Raw genomic sequence first — 8,221 nt, forward strand, 5'->3', positions numbered from 1 at the left:
AACTATCACAACATAAAAACAGGAGTATATTTGCTTTAAAAAATATTCAGACGGGATACAGTTGTGTTCGGATGTATTAGAATTTCTGGAAAAAAAACAAAATCACTGTAAAATAACAAAAACAAACAAACAGCTGCAGTCAGTGTTTCTGAGATTTCCTGATGTGCATTAAAACCACATTAATAATAAACATGATAATTTATTATAAACATGAAAAATAATACCGTATCAGTTTAAAGCTGAGAAACGTGCAGGCTCTTCAGGAAACCTCAGTAAGTACATTAAACCTCCAGCAGAGGGCGCCACATCGGAGCCTTTAACAAAACACGATAAAAACAATAGGAGTCACCTTTGACATTAAGCTGATAAAGCACTGATTCCACCTCCTCCCACCAAGTCAGCTGCTGGTTTTGTGACAAAATATCTCTGCTTTACCCTTTCTTCACTAACACTGATGCTGTTTGATTCAGAATATTAAATAATGAAGTGACCCGTGGGTGCCGCAGAACTTAAATAAAGGAATCTGAAACGATTGACTTAAAAACCCTGTTGGACAGACATTTTGAATCAGTGCTACATTTGTAAGGCAAGGCAAGGCAAATTTATTTATATAGCACAATTCAGTACAAAGACAATGCAAAGTGCTTTACATGATTAAAATATAGCAAAATAAAACAATAAAAGCAAATATGAATAAAATGTAGATAGAAAATAGAACATTTAAAAAAAAAAAAAAAAACACTAGTGGTGTTTCAGTTAACCAGAACAGTTGAAGGCAACCTAAACAAATGTGTTTTTAATCTTGATTTAAAGGAACTTAGGCTTTCCGCACCTTTACAGTTTTCTGGAAGTTTGTTCCAAATAAGTGGAGCATAGGAACTAAATGCTGCTTCTCCATGTTTAGTTCTGGTTCTGGTTCTGGGTATGCAGAGAAGGCTGGAGCCAGAAGACCTGAGTGGTCTGGATGGTCGAGACACAGTGTGTCGCTGAGAATATACAGCTTTAGAAAAAGGAACCACATGAGCATAAAACGTGAAAAAACAAAGAAACGGTTCAAACTGCAAAGCCTTTACCAGTCCTGAGTTTCTCAAAAATAAACAAAATTGACAACAACAAAAAAAAAGGCCAGAGTTTTCTATCAGAAATACAGTAAAGTTCAACCAGGATTTGTCAGGTTTGAATCTTCAGAAACATCGCTCGTCCCAAAGATCCTTTCAACCCGTCAGCCGCTCTCGGTTTTCAGCACGACTCATCCTGCAGCATCTGTGGAGTTTAAAAATTAGAACCCATTCGCATACAAGCCATTCGGCCTCGGCCCTCATAACTGCGTTGAGGGATCACAGGCCACGTGTAATTAACTATAAGATTGAATCTGTTGGACGGTTATGGGAAAGACCAACACAAATCGGTGCATGAATGTGCAGAGGGGGTAAAGAATAAAAGGTTTTAACCTTTTTTTAACAATAGAAGTCTGAAGTGGGAAAACGTTGCTTTTCGGCTGTCTTAACCAAAAGTGAACATAAACGTTTACTCATTTTTCTTAAATAAGGTTCTGTAAGAGATTATGAGATTACAGAGACTGGACTGCAAAGTTGGTTGCCATGGAAATTTTATATAAACAGACTCTGAAGGCAAAGTGTCTGACATACTTAGACTGGACAGAATGACTGTTATGGGTGATATGTGTCAGCAAGGACGTCTGCATTACTGCATGATCTTCTCCACCAATGTGATGAACGGAACGCTGATATCATACTGTGTACGCCCCTGGATGGGTGGACACATGCTAGGTATTTAATGTCTGTTTGTGAGAACAAACGGGGTTCTCAGGTACCGGTTGCGTTGTGTTCTTATAAGAACCCAGCACTGAATCTGTAAACATTCCTCTGTCTTTTACATTAAACAGGGTAGAAATATAGTTACGGTTTGAAGAGTCTTTTTATTACTACAGAAGTCTACAATAGAAACACTACATTACCAGATAAAAGAATCAGGGGAGGCCGAGAACAGGTCTATAGTATAACAGTTCCATTGATTTTATTTTCACATTTCATACTTTTCTATAGTCGCACTTCTACACATTGTCAGTTCTTTTTTTCTAGAAAATCATGTACATTAAATTTCTAAATATTAACCTTGAACTGCTGGAACAAGTGTCATTATCTGTGATTTCCACAAATCATCTGCCTCTAGCCCTGCTGTAGGCCAGTTTGTCTCCCGATCTGAACGCTGCATCACGGGCCTTCAGCAGGGACCATACAGATGAAGCATAATTCTCTAGATCAGCACCTTCTTTAAATACATCCTAGTCAGTGTGTTCAAAACAGTCCTGTAGAGCTGAGCAGGCCTCCTCAGTCCAAACCTGAATGGTTGTGGTGACTGGTCTGGTTCTGCAGATCAGTGGCTTGTAGGCAGGGATCAGCTCCACAGAGATAAGATCTGATGCACCAAAGTGGGGAGCAGCAGCAGCTTTATATGCTCCTGGGATATTGCAGCAAACTTGATCTAATATATTATTGTCTTTGGTCGGGAACTTCATAAATGTACGGAACTTGGGGAGCACAGCTCTTAATCCAACATGATTAAAGTCTCCTGCTAAAGGAAGCCACTACAAAGGTCACCTAGATGACCTCCAGTGGGTCATGGCAGATGACTATTCACACTGAGACTGGTTCTGCTGGAGGTTTCTTCCTGTTAAAAGGGAGTCTTCCTCTCCACTGTCGCTACATGCATGCTTGGTATGAGAGATTGCTGCAAAGCAAAGGACATTTTAGACAACTGTCCTCTGTGGCTACACGCTCCTTCAGGAGGATTGAATGCTGCAAGTCAAAGACTCAATGCAATGTGCTGGGTTTTCTTAGGTAGGCACCTTTTTGACCAATCTGTCTGTATGATTTGATTTAATAGACTTTTTAAAGTGCCCTCATATGACGTGTTGCGAGTTAGTGCGATATAAATAAAATTGAATTTAATTGAATTGACAGCTGGCAGAGGACATCAATACAGATTGTTAATGAATTCAAGCACTTCGTGGTCATCCTTGATAACAAACAGAAGTGGGACAAATACATAGAACTCATTCAGAAATGGGACAGAAAAAACTTTACTTTCTGAAAATAATGGTTTTATTTCATGTTAACCGTATAATGCTGAAGATGTTTTATAGCAGTTTGTGGAGACTGCTTTAGCTAGTGATCATGCTGGTGTGGTGATAAAACAAAAGCACAACTGAACACACTGAGATAAATAGTGACCACAGCATGTAAGATGCTGGGCTTTGGTTTGGATCAACTGGAACACATCTATAAACAAAGACCCTTTAATCAGGGAAAAAGGGTTTTTGCTAATCAAAGCATCCACTGCAACACTCATGTACAAGATACTGCTACCTAGTCCTTTTTAAAAAATAGAAAAAATACTCCTTTGTACCTAAATTAATTAGTTTCTTAGACAACATATTGAAGCCATAGATTGTTTTATTTCACTTGTCTTTTGTGGTTGTTAGGTCTAAACTAATAGAAGATTTATGTTTCTATTTGACAACATGTTTTAATCAGTAGGTATTTGTTGTATTTTCAGATTCCCTGGTACATTAAGTACAATGTATGAAAGCCATTAGATGCAGAGGATGTTGTTAATTCTGTCTTTACATTGTCTGTAACTAAGTGTCTTTTGATTGTGTGTCTTACCTAATTACTTTTGTTAGTTAATTTGTCTGTTTTCTTATAACTTGATGCTGGTGTTATGTGTTCACACACTGAGTAAAATTTCCCGATTGGACAATAAAGCATCTATTCTACTTTAGAAAACTGGACTTGACACTGGGAGGACAGGGGTGCTGCTTCAGCATCCGGAGATGTGACATAAGATCAGTTAGTGTATTTTTACACTCTTCTGCCACCTAGCGGTTGTCATGTACCGAGCAAGACTTCTACGAGCACATTGGGCATGCACACTTCATTGAGCATTGTGGGTAATGAGCAAACCAAAATGTTTCATATTTTTAGATTTCCTCTATAAACTCTGGGGTTTCATTATATAACAGAAATATTCAAAAGATGAGATATTTGGAAATAAAAGACTGAGTTAATGAAAGTTCTCAACTCCTTCTTTAAAAGATTTAATCTACTCAGTAAAATAAAAAAACAACCAAACTGGCATTACCCATAAATATATTGTTTAAATCCTAATAAAGTTTATTCTGTCTTCTGCTCTGTGTCATCTTGCTCACAGCATGTTCAAGTAGAATGTTTAGCATCAAAGTGTTCTATGACATCACAGCTGATGACATCACTCCGTGACACATCAACGGAATCTTAACTACTATTGAACACCAAGCTGCTTTTTCATTTACTGTTCCCGAGACCCCCATCGCGACAGTACACCTTTGAGAGAGCACGTTCGAATCTTAGCCAAACAGCGAGAATTCGATCTCAGATATCAGACGCCTTTCAGAGAAGCGACTATATCTGATTTACAGAAAGTTAGACATGGAGCAAACACTTTCATGGGTAGATATGGTCGACCTCAACATCCAAGTCGACTACGATGCAATCATCTTCCCTATGGAAGATGGCGGTGACGGTACCAGTGAGCTGCATCCCACCCAGCCAGAAGATGGTACAGAGATCCAAGAGGAATCTGGTCTCTCTGCTGAATCTGAAACTCCTCAGGCCTCAGCTGTTACGTTGATCCCTCCCTCGTTGGACATTGAACAGGCAATCAAACGTATCGGTGATCTCACGCAGCAGGTGGACGATCTTAAACAGGAGCTGCAGGGTAAGGTCTTTGATCTTCACGAGGAGAGAGAACGAAGAATCAAGTTTCAGGTTGACTGCAAAGCACAGCTGGAGCAGATCCAACAACTGGAAAAAAGTTTAGAACAGGAACGCCACATGAGATTGAAATGTGAAGAGAAAGCGGAGAAGCAGGAAACGTTTGCTGCACCGCAGGCTGCGGGTGCATCAAGATTTCCTCGCATTCCCAAAGTTACGGTCCATGAGAGCGTTCTGAATGAGCTTCAGTTTTTTAGGAGGCGGGCGGAAAAACACGCTTTGAACAGCGAGAGGCTAGCAAAGGCTTTGGTAGCTGAACAGCAGCTGAGAGTCAAATATGAGGATCAGCTGAGGAGTAACTATCAAGAAGCCTCCAGATTCAAAGAACAGCAGGAAACAATCGAATCTCTGAAGAGTCAGGTTGGAGAACTGACCTTAGAGTTGAACCTTGCTTTGAAAAACCAACATCCTAAGATTTCCTCGCAAACAGAGGCGTCCACGCAAACTGACGTCTCCCATCACACAGAGGCCGCCGCACAAACTAAAGCCTCCATGAAAACTGAGTTCTCCAAACAAACACAGGCACCCAGGCAAACAGGGCCTCAGAGAAACAGGGCTGTTCATGAGGGCAGAGGCCCCCAGCATGAACACAGGGGACAGAATACTAACAGAGGCTTCAGTGCAAACCCAGGCCTGTACCCACATGCAGACCACCATAAAAACGGAGGGTCACATGCAAATAGGAGACGTCCCCCTTATAGAGGCCAGTAGGCAAACACAGGCCTCCAGGCTATCAGAAGCACTTGATCAAATTCCTGACTCCAAGTGTGTTCTCATGTACATATGTAAATATATGTCACAATCTGTAAATAAAAGAAATACAAGGAAATCTAGAAAACAAGAAAAACAAAAAAAGACCTCTAAAACATAAAAATGAAAAACAATGATTTTGTATTTAGTTTTATGCTTTTGTTTGAAATTTTGTACTTTTTATAATTACTACTTTAGCTAACTAACACACTAATGCAGCCTCAAAGGGGGCCACAGTGTCCTGTGTCCTTTTTGGGCCGGTCCCAAGCCCGGATAAATGCAGAGGGTTGTGTCAGGAGGAGCATCTGGCCAAAACCTTTGCTAATAGAGTCGTTTTTGGCCCATAATAAAGGGACCATTGACCAACATAGTTGATGTGCATTGATGTTTTCACTTGATATAACTGCATGTTTGGTACTGATCTAACAAACTGTGACTGCTTCCATGTGTTTATGACGTTTTTATGTTTTCATGATGTAAAGCACTTTGAACCGCCTTGCTGCTGTAATGTGCTATACAAGCCATGCTGAAACTAACTTTTGGTTTTCACAGTTTGCTGTTTTTTTACTACCATAAACTGTGTGTAACTGTCTGTCTTTGCCACTGTCAAGCCCATATTTCCCTATTGTGGGACAGTAAAGGAATCTGACTTATCCATTTCACAGCTTTTTACCATCAAGCCTATAAAAATAACTAAAAATAAATACATTGATACTGAATAAATACTATTGACACATTAGCGAGAGAACACAGGCTAATTATATATATATATATATATATATATATATATATATATATATATATATATACACACTACCGTTCAAAAGTTTGGGGTCAGCCAAACAATTTTGTGTTTTCCATGAAAAGTCACACTTATTCACCACCATACGTTGTGAAATGAATAGAAAATAGAGTCAAGACATTGACAAGGTTAGAAATAATAATTTGTATTTGAAATAAGATTTTTTTTACATCAAACCAAACTTTGCTTTCGTCAAAGAATCCTCCATTTGCAGCAATTACAGCATTGCAGACCTTTGGCATTCCAGATGTTAATTTGTTGAGGTAATCTGGAGAAATTGCACCCCACGCTTCCAGAAGCAGCTCCCACAGGTTGGATTGGTTGGATGGGCACTTCTTGCGTACCATACAGTCAAGCTGCTCCCACAACAGCTCAATGGGGTTCAGATCTGGTGACTGCGCTGGCCACTCCATTACCGATAGAATACCAGCTGCCTGCTTCTGCTCTAAATAGTTCTTGCATAATTTGGAGGCGTGTTTAGGGTCATTGTCCTGTTGTAGGATGAAATTGGCTCCAATCAAGCGCTGTCCACTGGGTATGGCATGGCGTTGCAAAATGGAGTGATAGCCTTCCTTATTCAGAATCCCTTTTACCCCGTACAAATCTCCCACCTTACCAGCACCAAAGCAACCCCAGACCATCACATTACCTCCGCCATGCTTAACAGATGGCGCCAGGCATTCTTCCAGCATCTTTTCATTTGTTCTGCGTCTCACAAGCGTTCTTTGTGATCCAAACACCTCAAAGTTGGATTCATCCATCCACAAAACTTTTTTCCAGTCTTCCTCTGTCCAATGTATGTGTTCTTTTGCCCATCTAAATCTTTTTTTTTTTTATTGGCCAGTCTCAGATATGGCTTTTTCTTTGCCACTCTGCCCTGAAGCCCAGAATCCTGCAGCCGCCTCTTCACTGTAGATGTTGACACTGGTGTTTTGCGGGTACTATTTAATGAAGATGCCAGTTGGGGACCTGTGAGGCGTCTGTTTCTCAAACTAGAGACTCTAATGTACTCATCTTCTTGCTCAGTTGTGCAACGCGGCCTCCCACTTCTTTTTCTACTCTGGTTAGAGCCTGTTTGGGCTGTACTCTGAAGGGAGTAGTACACACCGTTGTAGGAAATCTTCAATTTCTTAGCAATTTCTCGCATGGAATAGCCTTCATTTCTAAGAACAAGAATAGACTGTCAAGTTTTAGATTGAAAGTTATCTTTTTCTGGCCATTTTGAGCGTTTAATTGACCCCACAAATGTGATGCTCCAGAAACTCAATCTGCTCAAAGGCAGGTCAGTTTTGTAGCTTCTGTAACGAGCTAAACTGTTTTCAGATGTGTGAACATGATTGCACAAGGGTTTTCTAATCATCGATTGGCCTTCTGAGCCAATGAGCAAACGCATTGTACCATTAGAACACTGGAGTGGTAGTTGCTGGAAATGGACCTCTATACACCTATGTAGATATTGCACCAAAAACCAGACATTTGCAGCTAGAATAGTTATTTACCACTTTAGCAATGTATAGAATGTATTTCTTTAAAGTTAAGACTAGTTTAAAGTTATCTTCATTGAAAAGTACAGTGCTTTTCCTTCAAAAATAAGGTCATTTCAATGTGACCCCAAACTTTTGAATGGTAATAAATATATATATATATATATATATATATATATATATATATATATATATATATATATATATATATAGTAAGGAAGTTCTTACAAAGATGTATGATTTTAACAATTCATATTTGTATGTCAATCAAAATATTGTGCAAAAATTCAAATACAAATTATATCATACACCTGAGTCTGAAACTGTTTTTTCTATATCCAGCCCTAATC

The sequence above is a fragment of the Fundulus heteroclitus genome, chromosome 22, assembly GCF_011125445.2.
Source record: "Fundulus heteroclitus isolate FHET01 chromosome 22, MU-UCD_Fhet_4.1, whole genome shotgun sequence".
In the NCBI taxonomy this organism is placed as follows: domain Eukaryota; kingdom Metazoa; phylum Chordata; class Actinopteri; order Cyprinodontiformes; family Fundulidae; genus Fundulus; species Fundulus heteroclitus.